Here is a 15184-nt window from a genome sequence, read left to right as displayed (position 1 = left end):
TAAGTAACGCCAGTGTGTGCCAAAGATACAGAAGCATCAATGAGAGAGAGGCAACCTCCTCCCCCATGTAAACTCTTGAAGTCACATGTGGTTCCACTGCACTTGAAGACATCTGAAGTCACATGTGGTTCCTCTGCAATGAAAAGCAGTCCCTAGACTGAGCTCAGGCACCTGGGTTCTAGAGTCGTTTATCTACCATTCCTTTCCCCCAGCCGCATTTACTGTGTTACAGTTGTTTGGTGGGATCTTTGACATAAAGACAGAGGAAACAGGCTTAGTGTTCCACACCCATGGTTCATACTTGCTGGCTCCTTATCTGCAGGTTGAATTAACTACAGATCAAAAATATTTGAAAAAAAGTTGGATCTGTACTGCACATGTACAGACTCCTTCTTGTTACTATTCACTGAATGGTGTAGTATAAAAAATTACTTATGTTGCATTTGCATTGGATTAGAAATGACAATCTAGTGATGTTCTACATGAGTAAACAGGCTTCTCGTTGCCTTTGTGACCTCACCACATACCACTGGCCACCTTACTCTCTCAATTCCAGTTACAATGACCTCCTTCACCTTCTGCAAAACCAAAACAATTCACATTCCTGCCTCAGGACTTTGTGGTTTCGATCCTTCTTCTGGGAACACAATTCCCTTGATATATGCAGAGTTCACACTTTCCTGCACTTTTTCCAGGCTGCTTCTCTGATGTCTGCTTCACGAGCCTTCTCTATCATTTAGGTTATTCTAGATTCCAGTGCTGCGACAGAAAACTAGCTTACATATTAGGAATTTAACACATAAAGTTTTATTTCTCCAGTGTGTATGTAGCTCAGACGTAGAGCAGTTACCCAGCATGTTCAAGCTCCTGGGTTCAATCCCTAGTACTGAAAAAAATGCATCTCTCACTTACATGTGTCTAGCAGCAATTCACAGCAGATTCTTTCCAATCAGTGACTCAGATCCTAGGAGGTCTCCTCTTACTGTTTTGTTTTCTGTCTATTTACTCTTCTGTTAGTCACTTTCCTGTCACTGAGTGAAAATACTCAGTATCTGAAGTATAAAGGCAGGGAGGTTTATGTAGATGCACAGTATTCAGTTTCCATCTTCAGCTAGCTCCAAGGCAGAAACAGCATGGGAGGGGCATGACAGAGAAAAGCTTCTTAACCCATGGCAACCAGGAAGCATAGGGAGAAAGGAGGAGCTTGCGACAAGTGCACACTCTTCCAGGTCATGTCCCCAGTGACCCACTCTGGCCCACTGTCTCTGACCAAGCCTCAACTCCAAAGGTGAGACTTTTTGGGCACATTTTAAATCTAAATAGTAACATTCTACCCCTGACCTCCAAATGGCTTAAATCCATCTCATTATGCAAAATGCCTTCAGGCCATCTCTAAGAGTCACCAAACTCTTAAAATTTCCAACATTACTGAAAAGTCCAGGTCCCAAAGAGTGAGACTCAAGGCAATCTCTTAACTGTGAGCCCCTTTAAAAGTCAAAAAGAAAGTTAAATATAAAATGGCACATAAAATGGCCATAAAATGGCACAAGAGAAAGAATTAGGAGACAGGCAGGAACTGGACAAAAACAAGCCCAAAACCCAACAAACATTAAATCTTGTCCCATTATGTTCATCACTTGGGCCAGGTTTTAGTGAAATGTGAGCTCCAGAGGGCTTAGGAAGTCCCATCAGAATAGCCTTGTTGCTTGCAATTCTCTCTGCCTCTCTTTTAAGATGGTTCTGCTCACTGCTTAAAGTTTTCTTCAGCAGAAAATACAAGTTCCTGTTATCTCAATCAATTTTCAGTCTCCACTGATCTTTTGGCTTCACCTTCATAGGTTCACATAATGACCTTTTGGGACCAACCGCCTGGCCTTTCAAGACTTCATTTAAAATATGGTGGAAGCTTCCATGATCCTACAACTCTTGCATTCTACTCGCCCAAAAAGCCAGCACTACATGGATGACAGAAAGGCCTACTTGGAGCTCAAGAAATATCTAGGTCCTCTTCCATCTTGGCTTCAGTGGCCATTGGGTTTCTTATTGACTAAGCATAGTAAAATGACTCCTGGGATACCAATTTCGTAGGTTGCCCTTCTCACACAGCTTTCTTAGGTCACTCTCTTCTCCAATGAAAGTTTCATGATTTTGCATCCTTGCACCTGCAAAGGGTGCTGTCTTGCTTATTCCTGAAATGCTTTCAAGTCCTCTTTTTCACTATCCTGATGCAAAGTACTCGGCTTCTTTTAATACTAACATTTTCATCAACCATGCATTCCTTTGTTTTAACTTTGCAGGTGCTTCTCATGCAATAAAACTGCAAGTTTTTCACATCTATTTTCTCTTGGTTTTCACTAAAACTGGCAAGTAGTACCCATGCCATATCCTGAACATTGGACTTCTTGGAAATTTCCTCCACCAGATTAATTAGCCCTCTGTTCCTTTTAAATTTCATTTTGTATTAGTACATATTTGTCATGCATACTGATCACATTCATCATAGGAAATTTGTATCTGTACATAGTATATCTTAATAATTTTTCCTTATTCCTCTCCTTATACTTTACCCCCTCCCCTAAACAAGAGCTTTGTTCCCATTTTCCCCATTCTTTTTTGTTCCTTTTCTCTTCCCCTCACCACTTCATCATTCCCCTTTCCATTTGAACATGTTTTTTTTCCTATTTACAATATCTATTACATATTTTGTTCTTTATTTTGCATTTTGTTTCTCACATAGAAACAATGCAATATATATGTTGCATGCGATATATATATATATGATTTACTTCACTTAAGCATATGATCTCAAGGTGTATCCCCTTACCCAAAAATGTCTCAAGGTTATCCTTTTAATGGCAGAGTAGTACTCTTTTGTTTATTTAGAAAAACACATTTTCTTTATCCATTCATCAACATCTGTTGATGGGTAGCTAAGCTGTTTACAAAATTTTGGCTGTTATATATACCATTGTGAATACGGGTGTGCATGTATCACTGTGGTTTGAAATTTTACATTTTTGGGAAGATACCTGGACGGAGAATATCTGGATCAAATGGAACTTACAGTTTTAGTATTTTTTGAGGAATCTCCATAATGACTTCCATAGTGGTTGTGCCAGTTTATACTCCCAATAAAGTTGGAGAAGTTTTCTTTGTCATTCACAGCCTTGCTGGCATTTGTTATTGGTTTGTTTCTTGATGGTAGCCATTGTTTCTGGAGTGAGATGGAATCTCAGTGTTGTTTTAATTTACATTTCTCAAATGACCAGTGAGGTTAAATATTTTCTTCATATATTTATTTGCTATTTGTACTTCTTCATCTGATAAGTGTCTATTCGTTTCATTTGCCCATTTTTGGACTGTTTATTTAACTTTGGGGGTATCTTTTTTTACAATTCTCCGTGCTTTAGGTATTAGTCCTTTGTCTAAGACAGGATAACCCTTGTTCTTGGATAGGTAGAGCCAAGATAGTAAAAATAGTTGTGCTTCCAAACACTATTATACAGATTTAATGCAATCTCAAATAAAATACCAATAGCATACCACACAAAACTAGATAAAACAGTTCTAAAATTCATATGGAACCAGAAAAGACCTGGAATAGCAAAGATAATTCTAGGCAACAAAAACAAAGCAGGGGGCATCACATTCCCCAATTTGAAGTCATATTACAAAGCCACTGTGATTTAAGAAAAGACCTGAAGAAGAGTGGAACACAATAGATGATGCAGAAATAACTCCAAGCTCACTCAGCCCTCTGCTGTTAATCTCAGTCTACTATAGTCTCAGAACATAGGCAAGATGCAGAGAGATTCCTTTCCAGAGTATAATAACCATGGCTAGTTTCTAGTACATTTTCCAATAGTCCTTGATACCAAGTAAAAATCCTAACACTGGGTCTTGTTGTTCATATTTCTAGCAACATTATTATCTTCTCTGCTCCAGCTGAAATCATCCATCAGAATATGCTTGTAGCATTCAAGGTTTTCTATAGCCAGCTTCTCCAAATCTTTCAAAATGCCACAAAGCAATTCTGAAAGCCTTTAAATGACACGATCAGATACCTGCAAAGTATCTACTCTATTCTTGGTACGAAAATCCGTATTAGTACCTCTGTCACTTCTGGGGCCCAATTCCCAATACCCATAATATAGAGGGGAAAAGGTTAGGGATAGAGTGGCTCAGTTTCTGAGGGGTTCATTCCAGACTCTACCGGCTCCAAGACAGAAACATATGTTTGAAGCTGCTCATAGACAAAGGAAAAGTGCAGATCTTATGGCAGCCAGGAAGCAGAGCAGGGAGGATCTGGGAACAAGAATACGCCCTTCTAGGACATGCCCCCAGTGACCCACCCTATCCAGCCAGGCTCCAACTCTGAACATGAAACCTTCAAGGAGCATTTTAGATCTAGTCCAGAGCACTCTTCACAACTTTTCAAAGTGTGTTCATGAGAACTGGGGTTCTGACCACTTTTTTTGTAGCTGCTGTACACTATATACACCTGGAATACAAAGCACCATACAGTAGATACCGAGCAAATGTTCATGGAAATAGTGTTGAAAGGTAGTGTTATGAGGGGGAATGGATAACATAAATTTCAAAAGAAGAAGCATTTGGTCTCTTTTCAGATTAAAGCCAATGAAATTGTGTTAATTATATATATATATATATATATATATATATATATATATATATATGTATTAACTACAGAAGGTTAAACTTTTAGTATTAAGGCTTGAATCTTGTATTAGTTTTACATTATTTCCTTGACATGTTATCACAAATCTAGTACCCTACACAACACAAATTTATAAGCTTACATTTTTTTAAGTCAAAAGTCAGACAGACACATGTCTACCCAGGCCAAAATTAATGTCTCAGTAGAGCTGTTTTCTTTTTCATAGCTTCTCTTCTCTTCCTCACTTTAGTCCTTAGCAGAATTTACTTCCTTGTAGGGTGGAGATCCCTGTTTCCTTGCTGGCTGTCATCTGAGGGCCACTATGAGCTTCGAGAAGCATTATGTTCTCCTTCACTTGAGGCCCCTTTGCGTAACCTGAAGAGCTGGGAATGACAAAGTAAATCCTTTTGCGCTGCTCATCTCTTCCACCTTTTCTTCATTTTCATTGCACTGATCCACCCTTTTACCTCCATCTTTTCATTTTAAGACTTCCTATGATTAAATTGGGCCTGGATAATCTATAGTTATCCTCAGGTAAGGCCAGCTATTGCAATTAGCAGCTTTAATTCCATCTGCAGCCTTAAAGTGACATTATCATAGGTTCCGAGGATTAGAGTAAGAATAGTTTTGAGGGACCATTATTCAGTCAGCCACAGATCCACAAATAAGCATCAGATAGGGTTTAGTGGGTGTGGTATAGGCTGTGGAGCAATGCAGAGCTCACTGTGAATCCCAGCTCTGCATATTGATAAGTGAAGGTATTCCTTGAACTCTTAAACATTGTGATTTCACTGTGTTGAATGGGAGCAATACTGTTCCCTGCCTTCTGGTTTGCTGTGAGTGCTAGAAATATGGGAAAATGGGTAGTGCATATCAGGAGCTGTGGTTTACTACTTACTAATGTGGGTCTTCCTAATGTTCTAAATATGAACAGCAAACCAAGTTTAGAGTTCACCGTGGACAACGTGACTTTTAGTAGGATTCTTGCTCTTTTGTTAAAACTCATTTAAGCTGTGGAGTTTACAGGGAATGAGGGGGAAGTTAAGTCTGAGTGTTTATGATTCATTTACACCTAAATCATTAAATGCTATTTTAAGGACATTCGATGGCTTAAAGCTTTAAAATAATCATAATGCTTTATTCTTAAACAGAAATGCTGCCAAGAGTACACAAATTCAAATACCATTTGCTTTAAAATTCTTCTCAAACAAAGTTGGAGTCAGTTTTAACCTGGCACAAGATATTCTTCTCTATCTGAATTCCCTGAAGGAATTCCTATAAAGAACCACTTCTTCTATTTGCTGAATGGGGAGTTAGACACTGCCAGACATGAGTGAAATGAAAAGTACCCATTTAATTAGATTTTTTTCTTTATTATATTTATTTCTGAATTTTACTTATTTTAATTGGCAGTTACATTCTTATGGTTTGCATTAGCCAACAATGTGCTCCTTTTATCCAGAGGGGATAAATCCCTCCACAGCATAAAGGTGGAAAACTACATTTCCTGGGGGTGTTGAGGACTGTTTGAGCTTGCAAACTGATGGATACTATGATGTGGTCAAAATGAACTAATTGCCTTTCGGTGAGTATTGAAGGAGAGAAAGATTCAACCGGTGCATATTTTAAATGAGATGAGAGGGGCTGGGACTCACGTCTTGATCAGTTAGAAGCGCCTCCTCTTACCCTTCTTCCCTCTCTTACTCCAATCAGTAGTCCAGCCACATTCCATGGGAGGCTAAAGGGCACAAAGACGCATTAATATACACATAGCTCCTAATTTCCACAAGATGGTTTTTATAGATTAGCCCATATATTGGTATTAGCTTTATGGCTCCTGTCAAAGGGTCAGTCAAGATGGGTTGCTAATGTACTCTAGTGATTTTTCATCAGTGTCACTAGCTTTGGAGGGAGATCCAAATATGCAACAGAAGGCTCTATGAGCATGGGAAATTGATCTGAAGGAGAACGAAGAAAACTCCATCTAGTTGAAAATGAGGGTGTTTTTTCACAAATATAAAGTAAAATGACTTTGCTACTTAGATACCTTTGGGCAGAAAGCAGTGGCAAAGTGGAGGTGAGCTTGATGGCACTGGTCACTCTGTCAATCATATTAATTGTTAAGCAATGCTGCAACGCTGTTTTCCAGCCACTAGCTCTAAGACCAAGGCATTGCTGGCAGTCAACAGAGCTCACAAGCTGAGGTTTCCTGAGCTTTCGAGACATCCTAGTGTCTTCAAGCAATTATCAAGTTCAAACTACTCCTCTGACCCACTGTATGTGGATCAGAGATCAGCTCTCCAAAACTGGAATGCAGATCAGAAAGAATGTGTGTTTATGAGCAGTGTTTGGAGTTGGGGTGTTCAGCAGTATGTGCCCTAAGAAGGCAAAGCTGTAAGGGTTGAGAGTGTGTGTTTCAGTCTGTTGGCATGGAAGGCTCAGTCCTCTGAGCTGTAGTGCTCTAAAAATGGAAAGGACTAAGGGGAAAAATAGGTTTTCTCTAGCAATTTAGCTTCTGAGTTGCCCAAGAAAGGTCTAAGATCAAAGGCTGAAGAGATTTCAAGCAAAAAAGTTTCTGTGAAGAGCTATGACATCATTCAGTGGGCCTAAGTGGAGCCGCTGCATTAAGAGTTTTTAAAAACACGGACATATGTTTAGTCTGTAACACACACACGCTGTGCAGAGCTGGCTGGAACAACAGGTGCTGGGGAGTGAGTTACCTGAAAACCTTCTTGTTTAACTGTGCCAGTGACCTTCATAATTAAGCATGGAACAAGACACAAAATTTAGTGCAAAAGCAGGGCCCAGCAGCAGTCGGCAAGTACTCTTTCAAGGCTACTTAGATACTTCAGTCCCTAGGAAACTGTGACCAGAAGCACCTTGTATTAATAGCAAAGCAAATGGACCAGAAAACTTTTTCAGTGAAGCCAGGCACAATTAAATTTTTCCAGGAAATTCCAGATGACATTGTGAAACAAATACCATTTATCAGTCCATCTGATAATCCATAAGCAATATAGCCTTCCTTAATTTTCTTTGAATTGTTCTTCCTGCTATGGTTCAAGCACTACAGTGAGAGCCATGAGAACACTTCTCTGGATAAGCCAAAGTATAGGTAGTTGGTATTTTTCCTTAGGAAAAACATCCTCAATATTGTTCAGCCTCAGTTAACATTTAGAGTACTTAGTATATGATAGAGTACCTATCGCATGCCAAGCACCATGATGATCATCATTCTTTTAAAAAAATCTTTAACACTATTGTAGTTGAGTTATGTCATCTGCAAAAAATAGGTAGATGGCTTACCCAGGGTCATGCAGGAGGGCAGAGGTGCTCCTTCTTCCACCTATGACTGTTTCCACCAACAGACATTTGACTGCTGCCCAAATCAATGTTTAGTCGGAGAAGAGAAGGAAATAACCCTATGACCTGTACCAAACTATGTGTCTGTGTGCCAGCCACTCTGCTAGATGCATCTCAAATCTCAATGTGCACAGCAATCATTCTGAAACCTGTGTGAGGGAACTAAAGAGGATGCACGATGTCCTAAGTGGTGGGATGGCTATGATGGAAACCAGACTGGGTGCTGAGAGGGCCTTTGGCAGCAGATGCAATTACTAGCTAAGGTTTTTGTAATTTTTGCCTTAAGAAATCCATTTGTAGTTCATACTCATTCAAAACCTTACACTTTTAAAGTCCTAGTTTCTTCTAGAGCTCTTCCTTTGCTCAGGAAAACATCTTTTCTTTTTGCAGTTTACTATACTTTCATTTGTGGGGTTTTCTACCTTTCCTGAAATTAACCACATTGCTGTGCCACCTTCTATGCCCCGGAACCACCCGGGGAACTTGTTAGACTTCCTAGGCCCAAACTCCTCTCATAGACCAATTAGACCAGAGTATCTGGAGGCAAGTGCCTGGCATGCACATGTTCTAAAAGCTCCTCAGGTGATTCTCATGTGCAGTTATCAGAATAGTGAACTATTGGATTTAAGGAAGCAATGTCTGGAAAATGTGGCTCTTACCCCTTTCCCCTGATGCTTTAAAAGAAGGCCTGAAGTATTTAACCACTCAGCCTCCAACATGGTACCCAGTGGGGTTACTTTTTTATTATTTTTGTACCAATTTCTAACCATGAGCTTGGAGTGCCTTGAGGTTTCAACTGACAGAAAGTTTGACAAGTTTGTATATAAAGCTTAAGGGCTTCTTAATGGGCATCTAAGAGAAGGAGCCCACGTGGGGAACTGAGAAGGAAAGGATCAATGTAGGGGGATACAGCCTTATACGCCAGCTCCAGGGAAAAACACAGATTCAAAGTCTTGACCCACTCACCAGCTCAGGATTGTGAAGGGCAGTAAGGAGACACAAGCTTGGTCTGATTCTGCGAAATAGAGTGGGCTAGGAAGAAGACAGGTGTTTTTAGAAAAATCAGTTGGACCAGGATGGGTTAAGAGCATAGTAGAGATCAGGGTAATCTTCCACAGTTGTTCATGCTGGAACAGGGATGCTGGGTAGACATGTGTGCTGTTGTTAGCATCTTCATCACTGAATAGAGCTACTGGAGAAGGGTAAACAGCAACCCTATACCCAGGTGTGAAAGAAATGGAATTAATAAGGTAATCAGGGGCTAGAGCCTGCCCTCAGGATACAAAGAGCGAGATTTTCAGTGTGGGGAGCCAGGAAAAGCTTTACTTAAATGGTAATTCTCTGCCTTGGTAATGCAATTGAATCACCTGAGGAACCTTAAAACCTACACAGGCCCTAGCTGGGAGATTCTGGTTTAATTAGTCTGCCTTGCCACCATGGGTATTTTAGTTTCTAAAAGTCCTCCAGGTGATGCTAATGCACAGCCCCAGCTGAAAATCACTGTTTTAAGTTGTGTTTTCGTTGGACAATATGCAGACAGGCAGAAGTAGCTGGGAGAGACAAAACAAACATCTCTGAGCACTTGTTTGTCCGGTATGATTCCTGCACAGCAGCATCACTCCCCCAGAAATGCCAGTTGTCAGGATCTACCCCAAACTGCCTCAGTCAGAAACTCTGGGGATGGAGCCCAGCCATCTGTGTCTTAGCAAGCCCTCTAAGTGAGTGTGTTGTGAGCTTAAGTATGTCTTGGGCAGCATCCATGAGAGGACAATAGGATGAGACATGGCTAGAAAACTTTGCAGCTAAGGGCTAGTGTCAGCTCTTCTGATTGCACCTTTGAGAAGTGCAGCGATACTCAGTGTGCTAAGGTAAAATGTACCTCTCTTACATCTTGCCATATTTTCTCACATGCTCAAATTACTTTTATTCAATTTTAAAAGGAATAAGACAGAACAGTAAAACAAATTGAAACAATGATGCAACAGTAGGAAATCTACAGTAGTCACTATATTGCATACTGATCTTGGTCTAGAGCTTAAATAAATAACAGGGAAAATATATGTATTTCAGGGTGGGGCTGAGAACTACAGAAAGGACACTCTGCTCTGCTGGTGGGAAAGGGCTCTTTTCTTATGGACTTATTTCTAGCGCCAGCAGGCAGATGCACCCATCTGCCATGGCCACATGGGCCTTCAGACATTAGGAAGGCTGGGCTTCCAGGAAGCCGCTGACACAAGGCCAGAGACAGATTCCCAGTCTCCCCTCCTTGCCTGCTAGTGCCAACCCCAGCCAAGACTTCGGTTGGCTGATCCCCACCTGTTAGTCGTAGGAGGACCTTAAGATTACTCACTGAGTGTCAACCAATGACACTTCATTGTGAATGCCTGGGCTCTAGTCTGAGCGAAGACACCATGGATGTGCAGGTGTAAAGCTTTACACTTGGCCATGGAGAGGGATTCTGTTTCAGGACTGATTGGCAGCCTCATTAGTACATTCTCTTTTTCCTAGTCAGGAGCGTGTGGACCAAGCTCTCAGGAATGGAAATGCTGAGTCTCACAGGAGACTGAGCATCTCTGAGGGTCAGATGGGGTTCCTGGGAGTGGAGGAAGTTTTTCACAAAGAAGCTTGTGGGCACAGAGGTTTTACCTAGCATCATGCCGCATAATGCTTGAGGAAAGAAATTTGGATTTCAGAGTGTTTGTGTCTGGCAAGGGGAATTTAGTAATTTATTGGGAAGGTTTTGTTGTCACAACTTGCCAGGGTGCTACTGGCATCTAAGGGGAAGAGGTCAGATCTGGTGCTCAACCGTATAGAACAGCCCCAGCACAGCATTAGGCCCCAAATGTCAGAAATGCCAATGCTGAGAAACACCAGACTAGTCCACACATCTTATCTTTCCAGTAAAGGAGTTGAGGCTCACAGAGGTGAAATGGCATTCCACTGTCACACAGAAAATCACAAACATCGTTCATAAGCTTTACCTTCCTTGTGGGAGGTTGGTTCATGTGCATAACACACCACAATTCCTTTTATCTTCCCCTTTCCCTTCCCTTCCTCGCCTCTCCAACCCATTTCTTGATCACTTGCCTTTTTTAAAAATGTCATGTTTACATTTCTTTGTGGAATTGGTACATGTACATAATACATCAGAATTTCTTTTTTCTCATCCTTTATCTGTTCCCTCCCTCTCCTTCTCTCCATTTAGACCAAATGATTTTAAAGTTGTTTCTACCTTCAAATCAAATCACTGTTAGCATCGATCTTTTTCATCTGGTGAATTACTCATATAGGTGATTCATGTACATTTAACCTTTCCGTCTCGGAAGTGTCCACTGTGGCAGTGAGACTTAAGTACATGTGCAGATGTAGACAGTTACCTGGGAGGCACATTGGAAGATGGACTAACATTTCCTGTGGTTGTATATAAATTACAGCATGATAGGAGGTAAGCGATACAGAAAATTAGTCATGGTAATTACATTTTCCCCTTCAGTGTTTGATACAGACAATCAGTAATCTCTATATTTTGCCAAAATGTATGTTTCATACTAGTTTTAAAGTATTTTCTTGTGGGAGTCACTAATCTATGTCTAATGACTTTGATTGGTTATTGTTCTGTTCATTTCTGTTGCCCCGGTGATCACAGTTGCTTTGATTTAAAATCATGTATCATTAATAACCTTGAGTCATTTTTTTGTGAAGAGTTAATTTAAAAACAAAAAAAGAGACACATTGTCATCGAGTAATTGAGGTCTTGTTAACTGCTTCTAGCTAGCTTTGTGCATTACAGTTGTCTGGTGGCGGGAGATGCTTTATGTGGCATTGTCTGAATAACTTTCTAGATGATCTCTTTTCTATCTTGAATAAACAAAGAATCATTGGAGCAGTACAAGCTAAAATTACTGAAGGACTTTATCACTGTTAATATATTGATGCTTTTGCACAGAAGTCTTACTTTACACTTATTGGCAAACCCTCCGGGACACTGGAATCCAGTTTGGGCTTTTCCAATCTCTTCTGTGTGACTTTTGCAAAAGTTACTTCCCCTTTGTAGGCTTTGTTTTCCTTATGTTTTGAGAAGAAAAAGGGGTATATTAAATTATCTCTGCATAACTTTGTTTGCAGTGACACAGAATATTACCTCATAGTGTTTTTATTTATTTGTGATGCCAATGTTAACTATTGATACAACTTTTATAAACCACGAATGGACTTATTAAACATAGAAAATACAACACTAAACTTCATTTATTACAAAGACATTTAAAAGATACAGTAAAATGGAGTGTTAAAGCTTATCAAAAGTTAAATTTTGCTATAGATTGGCGGTTTATCTTCGGTTTGATATGGGAGTATTTACATGCATATGAATATTTTACACCATGGCAGCAGGCATAGACTCTAAAAAATTCTTACCTGTGCCTGCTCCATGATCCCGCCCCTTATCTTTCTAATTGTTCAAAACCTAGAGAACTGTGGGATGATTTGCAGCCCCATGCTATTGCTAAGAAAGAAAATATACAAGTAGGTTCCCTCTCCTAAGTTAGTATATAGAACACTGTTTTGTTATGGGAACTAGGTCCTCCATAAATTGTGCTAATAAGTATCCCACCACTAAGGTCACTTGACTCTTGTCACCTTTGTGTCTGAGTATGCCACCCGTCAGTGTCTGTGTGTCTGTGGATGGATGGATTGTATGCACTTGTGTCTTCCAATTCTGTAGTGCTGTGGGACTTCCAAATGCTGAGTGGAAAAACTGTGTGTCAAGGCTGGGGGCACTGGTGGTAGTGTATGAATTTTCACCGCACAGTCCTGTTACTTGGAAGCTGTTCTTATGGGACTTAGCAGCCTTTTGATAAAGATGGGGCTTCTGGGTTCAGTAAGCAACCATGAACTATACTTGTACCACCTTCTTGGTTTTGAAGAGTTAAGCAGAACATCTGAAATAGGAGGATGCTTTGTGGAAGTCCGTTGTCCACCTAATCATGGGAACTTTCTGCCCGATTTCAAGACTGGATAAATCTATTATCAGAAAGAGCAGTAGGAGTCACTGAAATGTGGATAAAGGTTCCAATGAGCAGGAGAATGTGGTGGTTAGCAGTTTTCTGCTAGAAAGGAATATACTAGAGAGGGAAAATGACTGAAAACTTCGGTAGACTAACCCACAGAAAGAAGACTCCAATTTCCCCCTTGTTTTGATGAGCTAACTTCTTTGTGAGTCTTCTAACGAAGACTTTCCAGAGCTGCTGCCCCTTGGAAACACTGCATTCTCACCCCTTCTTCCGGGAAATGGAGCCTCACTTGTCTTTGTGCTGGAGTCTTAGAAGAAGTAATTCTTCTCTCCTGTGGCTGTCACTTGTGCATATAGTGACTCTTCTACCTGGGAGAGCCTTGGGAACAAGTGGATTTCATATAATAGTTTCAGTTGTTCATCCAAAGTATCCTTAAGTTCAGAAAGCCTATAGACTCAAGGGACATGTTTCTTATAAAATGCTCTTCTCATTAGAAAATTCAAAATGTTCCTAGTTCGTGTGCCAGTGGCAAGTACTAGTAGATTGACTATTCATTGTTTTGTTTTTTTCTGTTTTGCATGAGTTGACTGATGTTTGAACCATTGAGTAGAGACAGCCTGAAACCCAAAGTGGAGCTATTAACTCCCAGATGTTCACAATTTTCAAGGAACTGTTCTGTGCCTGTGGTTATTACTCAGATGGCTCCTTAAATGCTCTCATCTTGGCACCTTTTGCACTTGCTAAATTCAATTTAAAGAAAGAACAGGCGAGCGAGGGAATTTTGTGGAAAGCAATTATGCAGCATTTTTGCGACCTTCATGCTTTCCCCACTGTGATGAATTTTGGGGTCAGCTCTTGTATCAGTCAGCATGTTGCTTTCACTAGAATTTTGTTGTATGTTACAGATAACCAGTTGTATGTAATTAAGCAATAATGATGGCGGTGCAAGGCATTTTCTTTGAATTAATGACCAGCTGGGAAAAGCTGATGGCTGGAGTATCAGGCAAAGGCTGCTAGCTTCAGTCCTCCATTAATCTCCAGAAATGCCTGTTTGTGACATCATTGTGGTATTGAACAATGAAAATGGAATACAATTTACTGATGTTTATCACATACTCCTGAATAAAAAGTTCCCTATGTGAGGACTAAAAGTCATTTTTTTCTCTTTTATCCTCCAGGTGATTTATAATTTTAAAATATGTTTTCTATATAACCCTGCATGAAGATGAAATTTCACAGTTTTCAAATAATCGCGGGTGGTTATTTTTTAAGAGTTCCAAATTATAGGTTTTATTTAAATATTTTGGATGGTAAAACCAGAATTTGTTTTTCAGCTGCGGTACTAAAATCTGATAAGTGTCTATATTATCATAGCTATCTGCTCATGGCAGGAAATGGTTGCAAATATTTCAAATAGCAGCTGTCGCTAGCAAAGTTGTACATTCAACAAGAAGATCCTAAGAAGTTATAGTAACATTCCTAGTTGATGAAGGGGAATTCGCTGCCAGGAAAAGCTGTGGTGGTGTGCCTATTTAATATTTTTGATTACTGCTGCAAAATGCTAGATGAAAACAGAGAAATGACTAAAATATTCATCACTTTCTTGCATAATTTAATGACTTTTAAAAGAAGACAATAATTCCACATATAGCCAATTTATCAAGAACTTGTTCCAAACTCATAGTACAAATTTAAAAGTTATGTGAGTTGTTAGACCTTTTTCCATCAACATGAAGAAAGTTCTTAAAGACCATTAAGATCTTAGCCAGTGAGCTAGGAATGTTTGCCAACTGCAGAAGCTGCAGATCTTAATTCAGTCATAAGCTGTTCATTTGTTACAAGCACCATAGCATGCTTCTCTCTAGAAGAAGTCTGCTGGTGGTGTTAGTCCTTCTAAATGCATGTTAAGTGTATACATTTGGGGGAGGAAAATGAGTCAGAATATCATTAATCACAGCTTTGGAAGCACTGACTCACTTCTGGTGAAATGAAATGGCCTCATTGGGAAGGGTGTGAAAGAAAAAAGTCATTCTGGGGTCAATTCTGTTTCTGCAAATGCAGATCAAATTTGCACACAGATTTTGGAGCAGTTTTCAAACTAAAGAATGCAGCAGTAAACCCTGTAAGGGCA

General features: G+C 40.0%; 1 protein-coding gene across 3 annotated transcripts in view; it reads left to right on the top strand.

The window, feature by feature from the left end:
* Fgf13 (fibroblast growth factor 13) overlaps positions 1-15184 on the top strand; it is a 501298-nt gene that overhangs the window by 284415 nt on the left and 201699 nt on the right. The window lies entirely within an intron of this gene.

The sequence above is a fragment of the Cavia porcellus genome, unplaced genomic scaffold (assembly GCF_034190915.1).
Source record: "Cavia porcellus strain 051 isolate PalLab524CR breed Dunkin Hartley unplaced genomic scaffold, mCavPor4.1 scaffold_3, whole genome shotgun sequence".
Classification (NCBI taxonomy): Eukaryota; Metazoa; Chordata; class Mammalia; order Rodentia; family Caviidae; genus Cavia; species Cavia porcellus.
Note: the sequence above shows the minus strand (reverse complement) of the source record. Positions and strands in the feature narration are given on the sequence as shown.